At 38.7% G+C, this 24,328-nt stretch overlaps 1 long non-coding RNA gene across 1 annotated transcript in view; it reads right to left on the bottom strand.

The window, feature by feature from the left end:
- LOC111821794 (uncharacterized) overlaps window positions 1–24,328 on the bottom strand; it is a 53,310-nt gene that overhangs the window by 25,193 nt on the left and 3,789 nt on the right. The window lies entirely within an intron of this gene.

Below are 24,328 nucleotides of genomic sequence, written 5' to 3' on the forward strand. Positions count from 1 at the left end.
TGGCAGCAGAGAAACTGCGGAGAGGCAGCAGACTGGCAAGAGACGGCAAGGTGGACTTCCCAGCCCACTGAGTGAGGAAGCTGAGTGCCTTTGGGCAGGAGGTTTGCTGGTGGAGTAGGGTGCCTCTGAGTACTTGGTGAAGCAAGAACTGAGGGCCTTTGGGCCTAGACTTACTGGCAGAGTGGGGTGCCTCTGGGCACTTACTGGCAAAGCTAAAAGAGCTTTATACCACTTGCCCAAGCAGGGCAGAGGCCGAGGGACCAGAGAGAGGTGTGCCTGCGGGCACAGCTGAGAAGAGGCTGTCCTGATCGAAGAACCATATCCTGAGTGTTCCTGAACCTGAATTGTAACCTGTTACTTCCCTAATAAACTCTATAATCATGAATATTATCTGTGAGTTCTGTGTAGCCATTGCAATAAATTATCAAACTCAGCAGAGAAGAAAAGAGTGCCATGGGAGGAACAGCTAGTGTGAGAATTGGTAAAAAGGTTGGAGGGTGGAGGCGTATCTGACCTCCACCTCATAGAATTCAGCCTTAGGCTGTTGATCTTGATTCTCCTTGCCTCTTGCAAAGTTAGAGGAGATCAGATGCCTCTGCCAGGCCAGTTTTATAAAAGGCCACACCTGGGGTAGGGTCTGTGAGGAAAAGGTAAAACACCTGCTGAGAAGTCGGCTACAACGTCCATTACATCATCCCACAACACATTTTCACATATATTACCTTATTTGATCTTACAAGAGTAGTATTGGAAAAATCCAAAGGATATAAACACAAGGAAATGAGGTTTTGACTTTTCATTTTGAAACCATGTTAAAACTTTCTGTATGTTAAAGATAGAGAGGTCATGTTCAGAGACTGTTCACGTGAATGCATTCTCTTCAAAGTACCTACAAAGGTATGACCATCAGATATTATTAGAAACGACAAGTAGGAGATTAAGCGTAGAAAGAAGGCAGAAGGTAAAATAGTAGTTCTTAACCAGGGACAATTTTGCACTACCACCCCACCTGGGGACATTTGGCAATATCTGGAGACATTTTTTTGATTGTCACAACTAGGGTAAGGGGTGCTACTGGTGGGCAGAGTCCAGAGATGCCGCATAACACCCTACAATGCACAGGACAGCCCCACAACAAAGGATTATCTGGTCAAAATATCAGTAGTGCCAAGATGGAGAAACCACGTTAGAAATTTATTACCTATGGTCCTGTTACTCCATATAAAGTCCAAATGCTCCTCTACAGTATGAGAATATTAGACACATCTACACTATGTGTTCCAGTTTGAGGGGCTGAATTTCACAAATGGAAGAGTGTAAGAAGCAGTCCACTTAGAGTAGTCAACTGCTCTGCATTCCAGAGGCAAATTTATTTTACTTTTTTGTGGTAAACAAGTAATAGTAGGAGCCTTTTAAAAAGGGGGCCTAAAAAGCTTTCTTTTTTTTTTTTTAAATCATCACTTCACTATATAGTACAATTCTTTAATAGGCATCAGGGTACATTTAGGGTTGAAGCCTTTTGTTGAAGCAGTCATGAGAGCTAGTGCAATATTAGTAACTGCAACCACAAGACATTGCTCCTACATCTCAAACATAGGTCAAAAAGGTAAGAATAGAGAAGCAATTTCTTTCAAGCACCACCAGGATGAGACACTGGAATAAAAAAACAGAAGTCTTCTTCCCTCTACTCATTGAACACACAGCTGTTCTAGTATTACCTATCTTTCCTAGACTCCTCATGCAGTTCTCCTCCTAAACACTATACAAATAATTTTAGTCACTCCATGATATCCAACAGCTCTTCGGGTTTAATAACACAGAAACACCTTTCTTTTCTCCACACTCATAATTACATCCCTACACTCAACAGTGATAGAAATGACACCAGAGATTGCATGACAGAATTTTACAAGACCAATGACATATTCATTGGAAATACCTTTTTTCAACAACATAAACAGCAACTATACATGTGAACCTCGTTAGACAGAATACACAGGAATCAAATCAACTACACCTGTGGAAACAGATGATGAAGAAGCTCAGTATCATCAGAACAAGGTCAGGGGCCGAATGCAGAACAGACCATCAATTGTTCATATGCAAGTTCAAGTTGAAGCTGAAGAAAATTACAACAAGTCCATGAGCCAAAGTATGACCTTGGCTATATTCCCACCTGAATTTAGACACCATCTCAAGAATAGATTTGACACACTGAACACTAATGACTGAAGACTAGATGAGTTGTAGAATGACATCAAGGGCATCATACATGAAGTAAACAGAAAGTCATTTAAAAAACAGGAAAGAATAAAAAAGACCAAAATGGATATCAGAAGGGACTCTGAAACTTGCTGTTGAATGTAGAATAGCAAAAGCAAATGAAAGAAATGATGAAGTAAAAGAGCTGAACAGAAGATTTCAAAGGGCAACTCAAGAAGAAAAAGACTTGGAGTTAGAAAACCAAAAGGGAAGAACATGCTTAGCATTTCTCAAGCTGACAGAACTGAAGAAAAAAATCAAGCCTCAGGTTGCAATTTTTTTTTTTATTGTTGTAGTTTAACTGAAAGTTTACATTTCAAGTTAGTCTCTCATACAAAAATTTATACATACATTGTTATGTGACCCTAATCGCTCTCCCTATACTGTGACAGCACACTTCTCCTTTCCACCCCTGATTTCCCATGTCCATTCAACCAGCTCCTAACCCTCTCTACCTTCTCATCACACCCTCCAGACAGAAGCTGCCCGTTTAGTCTCATGTATCTACTTGAGCTCAGAAGCACAGTCTTCACAAGTATCATCTTATGTCCCACAGTCCAGTCCAATCTTTGTCTGAAGAGTTGGCCTCAGGAATTGTTTTAGTTCTGTGTTGACAGAGAGTCCAGGGGCCATGCTTTCTGGGGCTCCTCCAGCCTCAGTCAGACCATTAAGTCTGGCTTTTTTACTAGAATTTGAGTTCTGCACCCCACTTTTCTGCTGCTCCACCAGGTACTCTCTGTTGTGTTCCCTGTCAGGGTGGTCACTGGTGGTAGCCGGGCAACATCTAGTTCTTCTGGTCTCAGGCTGATGAAGTCTCTGGTTTATGCAGCCCCCTCTGCCTCTTGGGCCAAGACTTTTCAGGTTGCAATTTTGAAGGATTCTATAGGCAAAATATTGAACAACACAGGAAGCATCAAAAGAAGACAGAAGGAATACACAGTCACTGTACCAAAAAGAATTGGTCAATCTTCAACCATTTCAGGAGGTAGCATGTGATCAAGAGCCGAAGGTAGTGAGGGAAGAAGTCCAAGCTGCACTGAAGGAATTGATGAAACCTAAGTCTCTAGGAATTGACGGAACACCAATTGAGATGTTTCAACAAACGGGCACAACGCTCCAAGCACTCACTTGTCTATGCCAAGAAATTTGGAAGACAGCAACCTGGCCAATCAACTAGAACAGATCTATATTTGTGCCCATTCCAAAGAAAGGTGATCCAATAGAATGTGGAAATTATCAAACAATATCATTAATATCACATACAAGTAAAATTTTGCTGAGGATAATTAAAAAATGGTTGCAGCAGTACATTAACAGGGAACTGTCAGAAATTCAAGCCGGATTCAGAAGAGGATGTGGAACTAGGGATATCGCTGCGGATGTCAGATGGATCTTGGTTGAAAGCAGAGAATACCAGAAAGATGTTTACCCATGTTTTATTGACTATGCAAAGGCATTCAACTGTGTGGATCATAACAAATTATGGGTAACATCAAGAAGAATGAGAATTTCAGAACATTTAATTGTGCCCATGCAGAACCTGTACATAGACCAGGAAGCAGTCTTTCGAGCAGAACAAGGGGATACTGCATGGTTTAAAATCAGGAAAGGTGTGTGTCAGGGTTATATCCTTTCCCCATGCCGAGCAAATAATCCGAAAAGCTGGACTAAATGAAGAAGAACATGGCATCAGTATTGGAGGAAGACTCATTAACAACCCGTAATATGCAGATGAGACAACCTTGCTTGCTGAAAGCAAAGAGGACTTGAAGCACTTACTCATGAAGATCAAACACTACAGCCTTCAATAGGGACTACACCTCAACATAAAGATAACAAAAACTCTCACAACTGGACGAATAAGCAACATCATGATAAATGGAGAAAAGACTGAAGTTGTCAAGGGTTTCATTTTACTTGGCTCCACAATCAACACCCATGGAAGCAGCAGTCAAGAAATCAAACAATGTCATGGAAGCTCCATAGACACATCCAAACTCCCTGAGGGACCAAATTACTGGGCTGAGGGCTCTGGGGACCACGGTCCCAGGGAACATCTAGCTCAATTGGCATAACATAGTTTATAAAGAAAATGTTCTACATTCTACTTTGGTGAGTAGCATCTGGGGTCTTAAAAGCCTGTGAGCGGCCATCTAAGATACTCCACTGTCTCACCCCTTTGGGAGCAAGGGAGAATGAAGAAAACTAAAGACACAAGGGAAAGATTAGTCCAAAGGACTAATGGACCACAACTACCATGGCCTCCACCAGACTGAGTCCAGCACAACTAGATGGTGCCTGGCTACCACCACTGACTGCTCTGAAAGGATCACAATAGAGGGTCCCAGACAGAGCTGGAGAAAAATATAGAACAAAAATTCTAACTCACAAAAAAAGACCAGACTTACTGTCCTGACAGAGACTGGAGAAACCCTGAGAGTATGGCCCCCAGACATCCTTTTAGCTCAGTAATGAAGTCACTCATGAGGTTTACCCTTCAGCCAAAGATTAGCAGGCCCATAAAACAAAACGAGACTAAAGGGGCACAACAGCCCAGGGGCAAGGTCTAGAAGGTAGGAGGGAACAGGAAAGCTGGTAATAGGGAACCCAAAGTTGAGAAGGGCGAGTGTTGACATGCCGTGGGGTTGTTAACCAATGTCATAAAACAATATGTGGACTAATTTGTTTAATGAGAATCCACTTTGTTATGTAAACCTTCATCTAAAGTACAATAAAGAAAAAAAAGCTTGTGAGTGGCCATCTAAGATACTCCACTGGTCTCACCCACCTGGAGCAAGGGAGAATAAAGAAAACCAAAGACACAAGGGAAGGATTAGTCCAAAGGACTAATGGACCACAGCTACCACTGCCTCCACCAGACTGAGTCCAGCACAACTAGATGGTGTCTGGCTACCACCAACAACTGCTCTGACAGGGATCACAATAGAGGGTGCCAGAGAGAGCGGGATTAAAATAGAGAACAAAATTCTAACTCACAAAAAAAAAAAAAAATGACCAGACTTACTGGTCTGACAGAGACTGGAGAAACCCCGAGAGTATGGCCCCTGGACACCCTTATAGCTCAGTAATGAAGTCACTCCTGAGGCTCACCTTCAGCCAAAGATTTGACAGGCCCATAAAACAAAAACAAGACTAACTGGGCACACTAGCCCAGGGGCAAGGATGGGAAGGCAGGAGGGGACAGGAAACCTGGTAATGGGGAACCCAAGGTCAAGAAGGAGAGAGTGATGACATGTCATGGGGTTGGCAACCAATGTCACAAAACAATATGTGTATTAATTGTTTAATGAGAAACTAGCTTGCTCTGTAAACCTTCATCTAAAGTACTATTTAAAAAAAAGGGAAAAAATCAATTAAAAAAAAAGAATTAATGCATATCTTACTAAAGGTAATATTCCTGTCAGTTCTCTTCACATCTGTTTTCAGGACATCGTGCTAAATGATTTCATATGGATGGTAATTTTTAAAAAGATTAAAGTGGAAATTCTGAGATCAAGCAGTAAGTTTATACGAAGCACCCATTTTATATGCAATTCTTTACTATGTATTGTGTTGGCTTTTCTAAAGCAGTATATAGTTCTTGTCCTATGGCATTTATAATCTTCTAAAGGAATAAAGCATAGACAAACACCTAGTACAGTCAATGTATAGAAAGAAAGACAGAGTACGTATGACCTTAAGAATGTCACTTTGCCTCTCTAGGCCTTAGTTTCTTCATTCGTATAATAAAGGGGTAGGGCTAAATGATCATCTCTAAGGTTTTCACTGCTACACAGATAAATAATCAGAGCCCTGGTGGCTCCGCAGTTAAGAGCTCGGCTGCTAACCAAAAGGTCAGCAGTTTAAATCCACCAGCCACTCCTTGGAAACCCTACAGGGCAGTTCTACTCTGTCCTACAAGATCACTATAAGTAAGAATCAACATGATGGCAACGGCTTTGGTTTGGTTTTGGTTTTCAGAAAAAAATGAAAGTATCAGCGCTATAGGAGTTAAGAGTTACAAAGGATTACTCTGGGCTGCAGAAGGTTCACGAAGGTGATGGCACTTAAGCGGAATATTTAAAAGATGGATTATAATTAGGAATGCAGAAAGGGAGAGATCAGCCTTCCAAAGGATGATAACAAATATATGGTGCTGGGAATCAATGTGACCAGCACAGAGAAATATGAGGATTAAGGAAAAGTGTGCTGCGCTTGGTGGGAAATATCACTAGATACGAAAGACGATCAAGATTATGAATGGCTCTGAATGCTAGGTTTGGGGAATGTTATATTTGATGATGTTTCAAGAACATTAATCTTCAATGAGTATTTTCATCTGTTCTTTATTCTACACGTTATCTGCTGTGTAAAACTACAACAGCTACCCACACATTTTCTACAGCATTCTCTCTCTGAACATTGGTGCTCTATATTTATCTGTTCAAGCTGAGAGACTACTAGAGAAAGAGATCCTTATAATTAATTCTCTTGCAACCAAGCAAATACCCAATTTTAAGATAAAAATCTATTTCCAAAAGTGCCTTTGCTTTCTAACCCCAGCCTCAAGTCAGACTTTAAAATTTACCCTCTAGTCTACTGAAATATTACACTGGTACCACGTGCATAAACTAGAACTTTGAGATAAGAATCTTGTTTTATTTTGTATTAAAGAACACAGTCACTCAGAATACAGAAAGACAATCAATTTTAAAGATAGAACCTTTTAGATAAAGTCTGTTAAGAATACAGTGTATCTTATAACTAACAATTATAAACAGGTTACATAATTATATTTTATGGTCTTACATGAATCAGAAGGACCCTTAGACTCTCATATGTTGTTGGTTTTAGAAAGCAATCTGGCAATAATTATCAAATATTGTTAAATATGCATAGACCATATGTATACGTGTATGTATTTGGTTGTATGTGTATTTATATATCCTTTGAACCAGCAATCCCATTCCTGCCTATCTGTCCCATAAAAGAAGTACCAGTACGTGAGAGTATGTACAAGATGCTTACTACAATGTTCACAGTGGCCAAAACACGGGAAGCAAAGTGAATGTCCATCAATAAGGGACTGGATAAATAAACAAAGCTACAGTCACACCATGAAATAGCCCCATATGTAATGGCAATATTATACAGCCATTAAATGACTGACTTAGAGCTATACCAGTTGACTTAGAAAAAGTTCTACTAGTTATTACTAAGTGAGAAAAACAATGTAGAAAAGAATGCATAATATAATTTTCTAAAACAAAATTAAAAAACCTGCATTTTAAAATAAAAAAACAGGTAAACAACCACATACACACACACTAAATGTCACTACAAACTGAGAAATATTTGCAACTTAGATCACAAAAGGTTAATTTCCCTAATATACAAAGAGCTCCTACAAATCACAGAGAAAAAGACCAATATCAGTATAACAGTTAAGGAATATAATCTTCAAATCACAGGAAAAGGAAATCCAGTTCTTTAAAAAGATGCTCAAATTTCCTCATACAAGAAATGCAAATTAAATCTACATTGAGATACCATTTTTCATCAATCAGACAGACAAAGATCAAAAAGTCTGATAACACATTGTCTTGGCAAAGATGTAAGTAGACAGTCATTCACATACCTTCTACTTCTAGGAACATATTCTATAAACTCACACATGAGCAATGATGAATGTACATGGTTATTCATTGCAGCAAAGCAAGTAACAGTAAAAGACTAGAAGCAAATGTATAAAAAGTATAGTACATTCACAAGCCTATATGAAAGAATCATAAGGTACAAAAACACCAGACAGCAATTCTAAAAGAATATAATTTATAAGGCAATCATTTCTTAATATTCTTGGTTACCAAATCTCTAGACAGAAAGATGGGCTCTTCAATGACCTGACAAAGAGCCTAACAGTTTTCATTAAAATGGCAAAGGGTTTCTCAAGGATGGCATCTCGAACTGACGGACTTTTAACCATCCTTCGGATTACTTTACTATAACTGGTGTCTGTTACTTGTGAGTGATTAAGAACATGGTCAGCACAGTAGCCAATTCCTATTCACACCACAACATAGTATGGAAGAGCCATCAGGTGAATATGGTTTTGTTTTTTCAACTTTCCTAAAACTTGTCTCAAGGGGAAAGAATGCTTATCTTTTAAAACTCTCAAATATGCCCCCCCCACACACACACAAAAAAAACAAACCAAACCTATTTTGAAAAGTGTGTTGTAAACACAAACAACGATACAGCCATTCTCTGGAATATAATGCTTGCTTCCATAAAATGTTTAAGACAAGTCTGTTAAATATTTGGTATAATGCCAGGCAAAGGAAGCAAAATACAGCATATAGTTTTATCATGCTGTGTATACAAGATGAACCATTCTTTTATCAAAAGCAAAACGAACTGCATAAAAAAATGTTTGGTAGGTAATTCATAAAAATGTTAACAATTGTCACTACTCTGAGTAGCACTTTTTTCTTCCTTCCATTTTTCTGTATATCTCAACTTCTCTATAAAAAAATTTTAATACTTTTATAACAGAAAAAAAGCTTTTAAAATGGATAATGATTCTGAATATGTTAGAAAAAATAAGAACTATCACAGCATCATACACATGAACAAAATTAAGCTTATCTTTGTTCTGACAAATTCGTCTGGTAATTATTAAAAACTTAGTTGAAAAAATCTAGAAGATAAATATTTTCTGCAAGATAGAAGTAACAAAGGATATCAGGCTTTCACAAGAGGAAATAGACTTTCTCCAATGCCCAATAGTTTTGAGAAAAGAAATATCGGCAAATTTTAGCAAAAATTTCACTCAAGAAAGTAAATCAGACTCTCATAAAAGGGAAACGGATTCTTTTCCCCATTTCTCAATGGTCTGCAGGGAAGAAGTGACAACATTCAGTTCACAAAGAAAAACAAAAATGGGTTATTGTGGTTACCCTTGAAAGATTAATTTGGGAAAAGTGACTGTTTTCAACTCTTGTTACTCTGGAAACTTACTTGCAAAAATACTTAGATGTTAAAAAAAAAAAAAAAAGTCGGTAATAACGACAACTCACTCTTGCTACCTCATTGTAATGGCTGCCTGTGCCTAGACAGAGTCAAGTGGAGGGTTGAATTCTTTTAGTAAAATAGGAAGAAGAAGAAAAAAGGTAGCAACTGAGGTCAAGGGGAAAAAGTAGCATCTAGTTCATAAGATGAGGAGCCCTGGTGGTGCAGTGGTTAAAGCGATCAACTGCTAACTGAAAGGTCAGTGGTTTAAACCCACCAGCAGCTCTGTGGGAGAGAGATGTGGCAGTCTACTTCCGTAGAGATACACAGCCTTGGAAACTCTACGGAGCAGTTCTACTCTGTCCTATAGTGTCACTATTAGTCACAGTCAACTCGATGGCAGTGGGTACTTCATAAGAAATCATACATCTTTTTAATTATAATAACTTAGTATTCTAAACTGGTCTATAAATTTTAATATTTGTGAAGAAAAATGTCCTCATAAACCTATTCTGACCTTTAAATAAAATGTACAAATTCCATTTTCTCACTCCTTAGCACAGATCTTTAAACCCACAATGATGTTATTGTGAGAATAACACACTATTAAACACAGAGCTAACCATAAATATTGTTGAGTTCCTCATAAGGAGTATAAGCAAAGAGTAATTTCAAGTTGTAATTACCAACAACAGACCCAAAGTGATTTGTTTTTATGTATCACAGATGTTTTCATTTCAACCAAAATGAAATGCTCCTTTTTCAGACTCGACAACAAATATAACGATTATCCCCACCCACAGACAACACTGTCTAGAAATAGCAGTAATGCATCATTACAGCACGATATCAGACAGGTACAAAAACCATGTAGCATGTATTATAAATCATCTAGGACAATCAATAAAATAAAAATTCATTTCATACAAAGAATGTTCCCAGATAGGGGAATATTGCATCTTTAACAGACCCAAAGCAACCAAACCTACTGTTGTCGAGTCAATTCTGACTCAGAGCCACCCTATAGGACAGAGTAGAACTGCCCCACAGGGTTTCCAGGGCCGTAAATCTTTACGGAAGCAGACTTCCACATCTTTCTCCTGCAGAGCAGCTGGTGAGTTCAAACCACCAACTTTTCGGTTAGCAGCCCAGAGCTTTAACCACTGCGCCACTAGGGTTCCTTTCTTTAACAGAAGTACGTATTAATTCATTTAACAAGTATTTTAGTGTCTATGTGTAAGGCATTCTTCTGTGTGCTGAGGATTCTGTAGTGAAGAGAATGTTCCTGCTCTTGTGGAGGGGTGAGAGAGGGAGAGCAGGTAATAAACAAACATATAATATGTTAGATGGTGATAAGTGCTAATGAAAAATAAAGCAGAGAAGTAGAGAAAGGGAGTGTTGGGTGGATGGAGAAAGACTGTATTTTACATTTTGGAAGACCTCACTGAGAATATAACATCTGAGCAGAAAGGCATTCTAATCAAAGGAAAGAGCAAATGCAAAAAAACCCTGGGGCGGGGGCATGTCTGACTGGTTTGAGGAACAGCAAGGAGGTCAGGATAGCAAGAATGCAGTGAGCAAGGGAGACAGTGGCAACACATGGGGGTCAGCTGGGGAGCCAAATGTTGAGCAGTGATGTGCTGGAGTTGGCTGGTACTGACTGGAGAAGAGATAGTTACATATTTAGGAACTTTGAATTGGCCATTATGGGAGTAATTACACCACAGAAGGAGGTGAATGCTACAGATTGAAAGCTTTTTCCCCATCTGGAAATCTGGTTTAATCAGACACTGCTGCCCGCAGGCCACTTTAAGAAATTTGGCTTCTACTCTGAATGAGATCAGAAGCTACTGGAGGGGATTTCTTCTGCCTGACATCACTTCTATTGCAGAATTCTGACCACTGAGACAAACTCGTTGCTGTCGAGTCAATTCTGACCATAGAGAAGAAAGGGCAAAAGCAGTTAGACTGATTTGGGGTTGCTAATATAATTTAGATGAGATATGTTGGTGGCCTAAACCAAATTGGTAGTGTTAAGGCAATGAGAAGTAGTCAGGTTCTGGATATGAGGAGCTGTTCTGATTTGAATCGGTATATGGCAATAGTTAAAAGCTTCCTGCCTACAAATCAATGACCTCTAGCTCTAACCTAATTATGTCGTTCTTGGTTCTGAATTAACGCTGCTAGCTGGACTTACAAAGTGCTTCAAAAAGCTCAAAAAACGAATAAAGACTTTCAGATGCACATTATATATCTTCAACTATTAATGGTTCCATTACATTTACTGAACACCTATTACATATAAGGCACTGCAGGGGATACTAAAAAATCTATAGCCCAACCCCTTTCCTCAAGGAGGTTAGAATCTAAAATCTAAGCTAAATCATCTATATATAAAAAGATATTAAAAGATACAGATTCAAAGCAGTCTAAGTACCAAGTGTGTAGTACATTTTATTTGAAGGTCAATAAAGGGCTAATGAGTATTCTATAAACTGGAAAGAGGGCAAGAGAAATCACTAAAGAGATGGGACTTGAGCTAGACCACGAGGGAGGGATGAATAGAATGAGATTATAAGAGAAGGCAGAAAGGAACAAGTAAGGGCCTTCCACACAATGTATCTGCAAAGAGAAAGAGCTAGAATAAAGGTGGGCATGCACCTGATCGTTAGCAACCAACCTATTCAAGGCATTCAGGAATACTGGGAGATAGAGGCAGCACAGATCTGGAGTATGGAGACATATGTTTGAACTCCCAATTCCAACACTTAACATGTTGGGCAAGTTATTTAGAATTCTCCAGCCTCTATTTTTCTTTGCAGTGGTAATTACACTAACTACTAAATAAGACTGTTGTTTAGAATAAATTCGATAAAGTCACTCAACCTAGAATTTAATAAGCAGTCACTAGTGTTGATGGTTATCAAAAACAACATTATCAATAAGGTATTCATGCTTGATAATTCTGATTGTGTTGTCCTTCATGTTTCTTAATAACAAATATATAAAAAGCAAGGACAAAATTATGGTACAGGGCACATGAAATATAAAGACATAATTATTGATAACAACAACAAAAACGGGGGGAGAGGAATGGTATAGATAAAGAACTTCTCGTATGTTACTAAAGTAAGTTGGTACCAGCTTACCCTAGAATGTTATAAATACAAGCTCTTACATGAAACAGTCATGGTAACCACTAGGAAAATATCTAAAAACCATGCACAAAAGGAGACAGGAACCAAAATAGCTCACAATAAACCAAAAAAACACAAAAGCAAGCAGTAGTAAAGGACAATGATATGGCACTTCCTTAGAAAGCTAGAAATAGAAATACCATACGATCCAGCAATCACACTCCTAGGAATATATCCTAGAGAAATAAGAGCCGTTACACAAATAGCCATATGCGCACCGATGTTCATGGCAGCACTGTTCATAATTGCAAAAAGATGGAAACAACCTAGATGTCCATCAACAGATGAATGGATAAACAAACTATGGTACATAAACACAATGGAGTATTATGCAACAATAAAGAACAATGACGAATCTGTGAAGTATCTCATAACATGGATGAAACTGGAGGACATTATGCTGAGTGAAATAAGTCAATCACAAAAGGACAAATATTGTATGAGACCTCTCTTGAAAAACTCATGAAAAAGTTTACACACAAAAAGTAACAATCTTTCTTGGTTACGAGGGATTGGTGAGGGGAATACTAAATAGACAATAGATAAGTGGTAACTTTGGTGAAGGGTAAGACAGTACGCAATACTGGGGAAGCCAGCACAACTTGTACAAGGAAAGGTCATGGAAGCTCCATAGACACATCCAAACTCCCTGAGGGACTGAATGGCTGGGCAGAGGGCTGTGGGGACCATGGTCTCAGGGAACATCTAGCTCAACTGGCATACCACAGTTTATAAAGACAACGTTCTACATTCTACCTTGGTGAGTAGCATCTGGGGTCTTAAAAGCCTGTGAGCAGCCATCTAAGATACTCCACTGGTCTCACCCATTTGGGAGCGAGGGAGAATGAAGAGAGCAGGATACAAGGAAAAGTTTAGTCTAAAGGACTAATGGACCACAGCTACCATTGCCTCCACCAGACTGAGTCCAGTACAGCTAGATGGTGCCCGGCTACCACCACTGACTGCTCTGACCAGGATCACAACAGAGGGTTTTGGACAGAGCTGGAGAAGGATGTAGAACAAAATTCTAACACACACACAAAAAAAGACCAGATTTACTGGCCTGAAAGAGACTGGAGAAACCCCGAGAGTATGGCCCCTGGACACCCTTTTAGCTCAGCAGTAAAGTCACTCCTAAGGTTCACCATTCAGCTGGGGATTGGACAGCCCCATAAAACAAAATGGGACTAATGAGGCACACAGTCCAGGGACAAGGACAAGAAGGCAGAAGGGGGCAGGAAAGCTGGTGATAGGGAACCCAAGGTTGAGTAAGGACAGTGTTGACACGTAGTGGGGTTCTTAACCATTGTCATAGGGCAATATGTGTATTGTTTACTGAGAAACTATTTTGTTCTGTAAACCCTCATCTAAAGTGAGAATAGCAGCACAACTGGAAGAATGTAATCGATGTGACTGAACTGTACATGTAGAAATTTTTAAAATAGTGTATCTTTGGCTATGTATATTTTCACCAAAAAAAAAAAGGCTCCTCCAAGGCCGGAAAGGGAGAGTGTTGACAGGTCGTGGGGTTGTTAACCAATGTCATAAAACAATATGTGTACTGACTGTCTAATGAGAAAATATTTACTCTGTAAACCTTCACCTAAAGTACAATTTAAAAAAAAGTCCTGGACCAGATGGCTTCACTGGGGAAGTCTACCACCAAACAGTTAGAGAAGAATTGACACCAATATTGTTTAAACTCTTCCAAAAGATAAAGAAGGAAGCAATACTCCCTATTTCATTCTGTGAAGCAAACATAACCGTGATACTGAGACAAGACAACGATATCACAAGGAAAGAAAACTACAGGCCAATATCTCGTATGAATATAGACACAAACATCCTCAACAAAATACTAGCAACCAGAATCCAACAGCATATTAAGAGTCATACACCATGATCAAGTGGGATTTATTCCAGGAATGCAGAGATGGTTCAACATTAGAAAATCCATCAACAAAATACACCACATCAATAGAACAAAGGAAAAGAACCACATGATCATCTCAATGGATGCAGAAAAAGCATTTGATAAAATCCAACACCCTTTCTTGATGAAAACCCTAAAGAAGATTGGAATAAAGGGAACTTCCTCAGAATGATTCAGGGCATATATGAAAAACCAGTAGCTAACATTATAGTTAATAGAGAAAGACTGAGAGCCTTCCCCTTGAAATCAGGAATAAGACAAGTGTGTCTGCTCTCACCACTTCTATTCAATATTGTATTAGAAATCCTAGCCAGAGCAATAAGACAAGAAAAAGAAATTTAAAAAAGTATCCAGATTGGAAAAGAAGTAAAATTATCTCTATTCAGCAGCTGATATGATCCTATATGTAAAAAATCTCAAAAAGTTCACAAGAAAACTTCTAGAGCTAACAGAGGAATCTGCCAAAGTTGCAGGGTACAAGGTCAACAAACAAATATCAGTTGGGTTTCTATACACCAGCAATGAGAAATTTGAAAGGGAAATTAGGGAAACAATTCCATTCACAACAACATCTAAGAGAATAAAATACCTAGGAATAACTCTAACCAGGGACATCAAGGACTTATACAATGAAAATTATAAAACACTGCTGAAAGTTTCAAGAAGATTTAAATAAATGGAAAGATGTTCCATGTTCATGGATTGGAAGGCTTAATACTGTTAAGACGTCGATACTACCCAAAGCAATCTATAGATTCAACACAAACCTGATCAAAATTCCAACAGCCATCTTTACAGAAATAGAAAAACCAATCCTCCACTTTATATGGAATGGAAAAGGGCCTCGAATAGCTAAAGCAATGTTGAAAGAGAAGAACAAAGTAGGAAGACTCACATTTCCTGATTTAAAAACATACTATGCAACTAGAGTAATCAAAATAGCCTGGTACTGGTATAACAATAGATACATAGACCACTGGAATAGAATTGAGAGTCCAGAATTAAACAAACACATCTATGGTCAACTGATTTTTGACAAGGATGTTAAGTCCATTCAATGGGGAAACAAAAGAGTCTCTTCAATAAATGGTGATGGCAAAACTGGATTTCCACATGCAGAAAAATGAAACAGGATCCATGCCTCACACCATACACAAAAAACAAATTCAAAATGGATTAAGGACTTAAATGTGCAAACTTAAACCACAGAAGTCTTAGAAGAAAACTGTGGTGCTATGGATCACTTTTTTATAAGGCCTTCCTCACCATGGTCTTATAAGTCCCACCCAACTAATTGGGTGAAACTATGCAAATAAAGTATATGGAACCCTAAAGAAGGGATTCCCCCACAAGTCTGTCAGTTTGTCGTACTGTGGGGGCTTGTGTGTTGCTGTGATGCTGGAAGCTATGCCACCAGTATTCAAATACCAGCAGGGTCAACCATGGTGGATAGGTTTCAGCTCAGCTTCCAGACTAAGACAGACTAGGAAGAAGGACCCAGCTGTCTACTTCTGAAAAGAATTAGCCAGTGAAAACCTTATGAATAGCAGCAGAACACTGTCTGATATAGTGCCAGAAGATGAGCCCCTCAGGTTGGAAGGCACTCAAAATACGACTGGGGAAGTAGAGTAGACCTTAATGACGTGGATGGAATCAAGCTTCTGGGACCCTTATCTGCTGATGTGGCATGACTCAAAATGAGAAGAAACAGCTGCAAACATCCACTAATAATTGGAACCTGGAACGTACGAAGTATGAATCTAGGAAAATTGGAAATCATCCAAAATGAAATGGAATACATAAACATCGATATCCTAGGCATCAGTGAGCTGAGATGGACTGGTACCAGCCATTATGAATCAGATAATCATATGGTCTACTATGCCGGGATAGACAACTTGAAGAGGAACGGCGTTGTATTCATTGTCAAAAAGAACATTTCAAGATCTATCCTGAAGTACAACGCTGTCAGTGATAGGATAATATCCATATGCCTACAAGGAAGACCAGTTAATATAACTATTATTCAAATTTACGCACCAACCACTAAGACTAAAGACAAAGAAATTGAAGATTTCTACCAACTTCCGCAGTCTGAAATTGAGTGAACATGCAATCAGGATGCACTAATAATTACTGGTGATTGGAATGCAAAAGACAGAAACAAAGAAGAAGGATCGGTAGTTGGAAAATATGGCCTTGGTGACAGAAACAATGCTGGAGATCACATGATTGAATTTTGCAAGACTAACAACTTCTTCATTGCAAATACTCTTTTTAAACAACTTAAACAGAGACTATACACACGGACCTCACCAGATGGAATACAGAGGAATCAAACTGACTACATCTGTGGAAAGAGACGATGGAAAAGCTCAATATCATCAGTCAGAACAAGGCTGGAGCCGACTGCAGAACAGACCGTCAATTACTCATATGCAAGTTCAAGCTAAAACTGAATGAAATTAGAACAAGTCCAGATTTAGAAGAGGACGTGGAATCAGGGATATCACTGCTAATATCAGATGGATCCTGGCTGAAAGCAGAGAATACCAGAAAGATGTTTATCTATGTTTTATTGACTGCGCTAAGGCATTCGACTATGTGGATCATAATAAATTATGGATAACATTGTGGAGAATAGGAATTCTGGAACACTTAATTGTGCTCATGAGGAATCTGTACACGGATCAAGAGGCAGTCGTTCGAACAGAACAAGGGGATACTGCGCGGTTTAAAGTCAGGAAAGGTGTGCGTCAGGGTTGTATCCTTTCACCACACCTATTTGATCTATACGCTGAGCAAATAATCCGAGAAGCTGGACTATATGAAGAAGAATGGGGCATCAGGATTGGAGGAAGACTCATGAACAACCTGCATTATGCAGATGACACAACCTTGCCTGCTGAAAGTGAAATGGACTTGAAGTACTTAATTGATGAAGATCAAAGACCACAGCCTTCAGTATGGATTATATCTCAACATAAAGAAAACAAAAATCCTCACAACTGGACCAATAAGCAGCATAACAATAAACAGAGAAAGGATTGAAGTTGTCAAGGATTTCATTTTACTTGGATCCATAATCAACACCCATGGAAGCAGCAGTCAAGAAGTCAAAAGATGCATGCACTGGGCAAATCTGCTGCAAAAGACCTCTTTAAAGTGTTGAAAAGCAAAGATGTCACTTTGAAGACTAAGGTGAGCCTGACCCAAGCCATGATGTTTTCAATCGCATCATATGCATGCGAAAGCTGGACAATGAATAAGGAAGACAAAAGAAGAATTGATGCCTTTGAATTGTGGTGTTGGCGAAGAATATTGAATATACCATGGACTGCCAAAAGAATGAACAAATCTGTGTTGCAAGAAGTACAACCAGAATGCTCCTTAGAAGTAAGGATGATGAGACTACGTCTCACCTACTTTGGACATGTCATCAGGAGTGATCAGTCCCTGGAGAAGGACATCATGCTTGGTAGAGGGTCAGTGAAAAAGAGGAAGACCCTGAACGTGATAGACTGACACAGCGGTTGCAACAATGGGCTCAAGCATAGCAACAACTGTGAGGATGGCGCAGAATCAGGCAGTGTTTCATTCTGTTGTGTACAGGGTCACTATGAGTCGGAACTGACTCGATGGCACCTAACAACAATGACAATAAAAAAGAAGGGATTGCTCAGTTTTGCCATCCTGCTAAGTTTAAAATGAGCCATCCCAGAGGCAGAAGGAAAGGATCTCACCACACCAAAAAAAGAAGAGCCAGAAGTGGAGAGCGTCTTTTGGACCCAGGATCCCTGTGCTGAGAAACTCCTGGAACCAGGAGACTGAGACAGCGAGCTGTTAACACTGAAGATGGCGAGAAGTGGTGGCAGAGAAACAGTGGCAGCAGAACCAGGAGACCGGCAGGAGACAGCCTGACCCGCAGAGAAAGGAAGATGAGTGCCTTCGGGCAGGAGGTTTGCTGGCAGAGTAGGTGCCTCCAGCACATGATGAAGCTAGGTTGGCCGGCCCACAGAGCTAGAGCTGAGCGCCTTTGGATGCAGGCTTACTGGCAGAGTGGGATGCCTCTGGGCACTTGTCAGCAGAGCTAAAAGAGCTTTCTAACATTTTCTAACACACTTCTAACACTTTCTAACACTTAGGGCAGAGACCAAGGGCCAGATAGAAGCATGCATGCAGGCATGGCTGGGAAAAGGCTGTCCTGATGGAAGAATCGTATCCTGAGTATTCCTGAACCCGAATTGTAACCTGTTACTTCCCTAATAAACCCCATAGTCGTGAGTATGGTCTCAAGAGTTCTGTGTGGCCACTGCAATGAATTATCAAACCCAGCAGAGAAGTAGACAGTGTCACAGGAGGGACGGTTGATGTCCGAAATTAGTAAAAAGGGCTGGCGAGAGGAGGTGTGTCCGACCTCCACCTCACAGCAATCAGCCTTGAGCTGTTGATCTTGATTCTCCATCCCCCTTGTGAAATTAGAGGAGATCAGACGCCGCCCCCACGTCATTTTTACAAAAACGCAGGACCAACGCCTTCAAGCCTAGCTTTTAATAATGGATTATCTAATATAATAACAAAAACACAAAGTGCAAAATACAAAACAAATAAACGGGACCTCATAAAAATTAAAAACTTTCGTTCATCAAAAGACTTTACCAAAAAAGTGAAAAGACAAATTACCAACTGAGAGTATCTTCAGAAACCATATATCTGATAAGAATCCAATAACCAAACTATACATAAACTTTGACAACTTAACAATAGGACAAATAACCCAATCATAAAATGGGCAAAGGACTTGAATAAACATTTTACCAAAGAGGACAGTCAAATGGCCACCAAACATATGAGAAGATGCTCAATATCATTAGCCATCAGAGAAATGCAAATCAAAACCACAATGAGGTATCATTTCATTCCCACTTGGATGACTAAGATTAAAAAAATAAAATAAAAAAATAAAAAACAACAGAAAATAACAAATGTTGGTGAGAATGTGGAAAAATCAGACTCTTTATCCATTGCTGGTAGGAATACAAAATAGTACAGCTGCTGTGGAAAACAGTGCAGCAGTTTCTCAAAAAACTAAAAATAGAACTACCATACGACCCAGAAATTCCACTCCTAGGTATATACCCAAAAGACTAGAAAAAAGAGACTCAAAAAGAGACTTGTACACCATTGTTCACTGCAGCACTATTCACAATAGCCAAAAGGTGGAAACAACCTAAATGCCCATCAACAAATGAATGAATAAACAAAATGCGGTACATACATACAATGGAATACTACTCAGCCAGTTTAGGAGAAATGAAGTCTTGGCACATGCTACAGTATGGATGGGGCTTGAAGACATTACGCTGAATGAAATAAGCTAATCACAAAAGGACAAATACTGCATAACCTCATTTATAGAAAAAGGCAAGAAAAGGCAAATGTACAGAGTCCAAAAGTTTATTAGTGGTTACCTAGGGCAGAAGGGAAGGGGGGTTAATGATGATGGAAAATTCACATTGATTAAAGGTAGGGTTGCACAGCCAATTATTATAATTGCTGTTAATAAGTTGTACAACTGTAAAAAGTTGAACTGGCAAAAGCTGTGTGATAGATATATTTACAACAACTACAAAAAAAAAAAAAAGGTAGCTGCTGAGGTTGCTTATGTACAACCAAACACTTCATGGATTTGGTTCCTTAGTTTGGAGGTTTAGGGTCATGGTTTCATGGGACATCCCAGTTAATTGGTCTAATAACATGTTCAGTGCTTCTGTTCTACCTCCTAGTTTGATGCATAGTGCCTGGGGTCTTAAAAACTTGCAAGTAGCTATCCAAGGTACTACAATTGGTCTCTATTCACCTGGAGCAACAGAGGAAGGAGGAGTGTCAGGAAGAGGACGAGGAAATGGAATGTGTGGCTAATTGCCTCCGTGAACAGCTGCCTCCTTTGCCATGAGAGCAGAAGAACTAGATGATGCCCGGTTACCATTACTGAACACTTTGAGCATAGATTCCATAGAAGAATCCTGATCAAAAGGGGGAAAATATAGAACAGAATTTCAAATTCTCATGGACTCTAAACTTTCTGGAGTCATGGAGGGTGAATGAACCCTTGAAACTATTGCCCTGAGATAATCTTTAAACCTTAAACCAAAAATATCCCTTGAAGTCATCTTAAAACCAAACAACTGTTTAGCTGAACTAGTAAAAAACGTCTGCCTTAAGCATTACGCTCTTTAAGAACTATCTATATGGGATCAAATTGACAACAGCAACTCGAAAGATTAGATAGGAACCTTAGGGGGCAGTGAGTTTATGTTAGTGAGGGAGGTACAAGTAAGAAAAGGACAGTAAGAATGGTTGCACAACTCAAAATACATCATCAATCACTAAATTGTACATGGAGAAACTGTTTAATTGGTGTATGTTTTGTTGTGTATATTTTCAACAACAACAAAATAAATAAAATTTAGGAAAAAAAACCAACATTATCATTCACTGTTTAGGAAGCACTGAATATCTGTTTATGGTGAGGGAAAACTTGGCAACAGACACTGGTGACTGCACAACATGATTAATGTAATTGGTGTCACTGAACTGTACATGTAAAAAATGTTGAATTAGCAAATGTTGTGTTACATATATTTTATAACAACAAAAAAACAAAAAGCATTATCATTAAAGATGGAAAGACAGGTTGAAACTCAATTACAGAAGGCCTTGAATGAATATGACTAAGGAATTTACACTAAGTTTTATAGGTAGCGGCAAGCCAAAGTTTTGTGTAGGGAATGATTTGGTAAATTAGGCTTTAGAAAGATAAATCCGGCAGAAAGGCAGAGCATGGATTGATTGCAGGGGAAACACTGAAAGTTGGGAAGCTAGTTAGGAAAGCTATCACAAAAGTCCAGACACACAATAAGAATTTAAGAGTGATGATAATCGGAACACAAAGTGCCAGATGAATGAGATAAGACAGGCAGATTCCAACAGGGATTTAGTTACTAAATAAAGTGATGGGAAAGGGCTGCAAAGGAAAAGGGAAGAGTCTAAAAAATAATTTTAACTCAAGTAACTAGGAGAACCGAAAGTACCAATAAGAAAAATAGTCACAAAAAGGGGCTTCATTTAGGAAGAGAATTTTACATTCTGGTTAGGTTTGAGGTGATGCCATAAAAGTCAAATAGCATGCAAAATATACAGAGATGCAAGACTGAAGCTCATTCACCAATCTAACAAAGACTTTCAGTGGGAAAGAGGACATACCAGCATGTATTAATACACCCAAGTAACACCTACTTGTCTTTAAAAACTGCTTTAGCTTAGCAGTCTTTATTCTAGCAGAATGGATAGAGGCTGTGCCTTGGAGACTCTATTAAATACAAACATAAAAGAAAAGATGTCCTCCTCTGAGGCATCCCAAAAACCTGGTTACAATAAAAAGCAAGCATTACCACCACCTATTTTATTCATCTTATAACACAAACAAAACTGCAACAGCTCCAGTGCCCCAATGGCACCCTGATAATCCTATAATATTCTAACTCCATATATTCTAAGATACAAGGCTAATTTGTTCAGCTTGTTTTCCATACATACCTGAAATGTTACCAAAGAAATTTTGTATATGGTTTTTATTTTCAGAATTGCTAGTACTTTTTGCATGCTTTTTTCACTGAATAATAACATACATACAGAAGAGTATATAAGCTTGATGAATTTTTCCAATGTGAACACACCCATGTAACCAGTACCCAAATCAACAAACAGAACATTACTAGCACCCTAGAAGCCCCCTTCATGCCCTCTTCCACACATCCCCCACCACCACCAAGAGTAACCGATCTCCTGACTTCTGACACCATAGATGATTTTTGCCTGTTTTCCAAATTTACGTAAATGGAATCATAGAGTATGTACTCTTTAGTGTCTAGGTTCTTTTGCTCAACATTGTATTTGTGAAATTCGTAGTTGTAGTCTATAGTTTATTCGTTCTCATCACTGTTTTAATATCCATTGTGCAGACGTTCCACAACTCATTTAACTATTCTATTTCTGATAGGCACTTGGATCATTCCAGTTTGGACTATTATAGATAGCCCTGCAATGAACATTTTTGTTCATGTCTTTTGGTGAATATGTATGTGTTTCTGTTATGTATGAACGTAGACATGGAAATGCTCGGTCACAGGGTATGTATGTGTTCAACTTTAGTAAATAACTGGTGAACTTTAAAGGAAAAAATAATTTAAAGTCTTTACAGGAAAATGTGAGAAGCCCTGGTGGCACAGAGGTTAAAGTGCTCAGCTCCTAACTGAAAGGTCAGTGGTTCAAACCCACCAGCTGCTCCCCAGGAGAAAGATGTGGCAGCTTTTGTAAAGATTTACAGCCTTGGAAACCCTATGGGGGCAGTTCTATTCTGTCCTATTGGGTTACTATGAGTCAGAATCGACTCGATGGCAATGGGTATAGGGAAATGTGAATGATTAATGATTAACCAGAACGTGCTGACTTCAATGACTACTCTCTGAAGGACAAACATGTTGAAATAGGATAGTTAATCCACTTCACGCAAAGAAGGTAATATACTTTAGAATATTTTCACCAGCAATTTAGCATATGACACTTTTAATAACAGAATTAACCAAGTTTGTCTTGTCCTTTCAGAGAGTTTATTGGAATTGATGAAACAAACAACTGAAGAGCCATTGCCATCAACATGGTAAAGTAAGGACTTCTTCAACATGTTAACGGAGAATATCAGTGTTACAAACCAGAATTCTGCAGCAGTTAAGCCTGTTTAGCTACTCATTTAATCAGCTCTTGGAAACTGAAAGAGACCAGAATTAGTCTAACCTTCAGGTGGTCACATGAATGCCTTCTACATCAACGAACATGTTAAATAAAAATTCATTTAATCCTGGAACACAGAGAGGACATCAGGCAACAATGAAGAAAATCTAAATAAAGTATGGACTTTGGTTAATAATAATGTATCAATATTGGCTCATTAATTGTAACAAATGTACCATACTAATATAAAATGTTAATAATATGGGAAACTAGAGGCGATGGGGAAGGGAAACGCATGTAGGAACTCTGAACTACCTTCCCAATTTTTTCTGTAAATCTAAAACTGTTCTAAAATAAAAAGCTTATTTTAAAAAATCCATTTAAAACTCTGCAACATAATCTACAGACTGTAATACATCTGCTAAACTCCCTTCAGAATGCAACCCAAATGCACTTTAAAAGCCAACAGACAGACACACAAACACACACACACACACACACACACACACACTTTCCATCTATGGGCTTAAACATAGATACATGAGGGAACAGTCTATTTATGCCAATTTTACTTTTGCTCCTACATATAAAATTACGAACAAGACTCAGATTCCCCTTTTTATTCCATCTAACCTCTCCCAGTATACACTACAAGCACTTAATGATTCATTAAGAAGCAATGCCCCAAAGTTTTCTTCTAACAATAAAATAAAAGCATCCAAATTGCAGGTATGGTCAGCTCTAATAAATTATATCTTAGTGGCTTAAATTATTGAGTCTTTGTTTTAACTTGAGAAAAATGGAAAATAAATAGACATTCCTTACAGCTAGTTGAGAAAACAAGCAGACCTTAAATGGTGTGAGACTTAACAGAAGGAACCCTGGGCAAGGAGGCAGGAGACCTAGTTTCATCTCTAACAGTAATTTGCTCTGTGATCACTGGACATTTCCCCGAACTTCTCTGGTCCTCAATTTCCATGATCTCAAGTTCCTTTTAACTATAATATTCGTTCTATGAATCAGGAAATCCTTTCATTATCACTTCTTTGGCTATGACAGATATCCTATTGAAATTTTTTATCCTTATCTGTTCTATAAAATCTTTAGAGAGTCTAGAAAGAAAATAATATCC

This window comes from Trichechus manatus, unplaced genomic scaffold (genome assembly GCF_000243295.1).
Source record: "Trichechus manatus latirostris isolate Lorelei unplaced genomic scaffold, TriManLat1.0 scaffold00106, whole genome shotgun sequence".
In the NCBI taxonomy this organism is placed as follows: Eukaryota; Metazoa; Chordata; class Mammalia; order Sirenia; family Trichechidae; genus Trichechus; species Trichechus manatus.